General features: G+C 51.7%; 1 pseudogene; it reads left to right on the top strand.

The window, feature by feature from the left end:
• Nucleotides 1-488: 488 nt before the first annotated feature.
• On the top strand, nucleotides 489-563 carry LOC146860641 (U4 spliceosomal RNA; annotated as a pseudogene).
• Nucleotides 564-1605: the final 1042 nt, after the last annotated feature.

Genomic DNA, 1605 nt, shown 5'->3' with positions numbered 1-1605 from the left:
CCCTGGGTCCAGCTCGGCCGTGGGCATGGGGCCGAGCGGCACTCACTCCCACACGGTACCCCGTCGCTACAAATCTTCCTGGTGTGGCCGGAGCGGGTAAAGCTGCAGACGTTAGAACGGGGGAACTAGGTTCGTAGCGATCCTGCAGCTCGACTCCCGGCACCCTCTCAACATCCCGGGACAGGTAGCAAATCACTTAATCTCCCCGTGCCGTAGAGAGAGGCCCAAAAGTGAAACGCTCTAATGGCATCGCGACAATAGCTCCAAACGTTGCAGAAGATAGCGCATAATAACAAGCTGGCCAGCTCCTGTGAGTTACAATCGCAGGTGCGCGCGATCCTCCGGCTCAAGAGGCGCACCTCGGGCCTAGAATCAAGTGGTAGAAGGGTATGGATATTTAATTTGCTGCGGCAAGATTAATGTATACAGTTAAGGGTATAGCGCAGCAACACTGTTTTATTTAGAATGCAAGAGTCGGCAGTGGATGTAGCTTGGCGCATTGGCGGTATCTCAGCCACTGAGGTCTAACTGGGGCGTGATTATTGCTTGGTGAAAACGTTAGCGTGTTTTGTCTGTGTGTGAGACCTACTAGCCCGCGTGGCTCCTGCCTCCAGGTACCGTGAGGTTGTGCCTCACCATGCACTAAGGAGATGAAAGATAAGGAGCACCTCAGCCTCAGAAATTTTAAGCATAGTGAATGCGGGCCAGGAAGGGCCTTTGCTTGGGCCGACCAGCCGCCTGGAGGGCAGGTCGGGTGTTGAGGCTTCCGGGGTTCCTTGACTCGTTTGTGTAGTGTTTGGGCTGGGACGGCTGCTGTGGCATCGGAGTGCTGCCCACTTCCCTGGTTGATGGGGGGGACAAGATAGCAGTTTGTTGTGGCACCGGGACCGACGGGTTTGTGACCGTTAAGTGTTTAATTTGTGCCCTAAAAGTCTGGTAGTTAAAGTTGCAGAACCAGTATCAAGATTGCCAGCAGGTTAACTCCTATCCTTCAACCGATGTGCTCGTTCGCAGTAAGTGCGACCGCCTTGCACGTAATGTGCAGTTATGGTGAATTGAATGCTGCGCTTGGTGCAACCCAATCAATAACTTAAGGCTTCGGGGGATTATTGTGAAATAGTGACGCTGCGATAATCGCACAGGTTTTCCCCCCTGTGGGTGTCGTGTCGCGACGAGCCCGGTGGTGGCTCTGATGCGCCGGGGCCAGGTGAGCGGTAGAGGAAGGGATATCCTTTGCAGAGTCATTTCCTATGTGGATTTCCTTTCTACTTTTGAAACTCAGGAGCAGCAACATTGTCATGGTGTCAGCGGCTTTAAGTGAAAGCTTTTCAATATTATATACAAGCCATAGTGCTGCCTATTTATCTTAGGCACCTAACAACCTGTGACAAAGCCAAGAACCCTGACATGTTGCAGGTATGATGTTCTTGCTGTATCATATACCTGGAATGCAAGGGCAGAAACAGCAATATACTAGTCGGGCGACACACTATGCTATGCAAAGAATTTTGCTTGCACGGGTTAAGCCATACCCTCAACCCTCGTTATGGAGGAGAGAAGGTTTTGCGGTTACTGCAACCGAGGGGCTTTTGATGTTTAGTTATC

Source organism: Triturus cristatus, chromosome 3_1 (genome assembly GCF_964204655.1).
Source record: "Triturus cristatus chromosome 3_1, aTriCri1.1, whole genome shotgun sequence".
In the NCBI taxonomy this organism is placed as follows: domain Eukaryota; kingdom Metazoa; phylum Chordata; class Amphibia; order Caudata; family Salamandridae; genus Triturus; species Triturus cristatus.
This window is presented reverse-complemented; position numbering and strand designations above follow the sequence as displayed.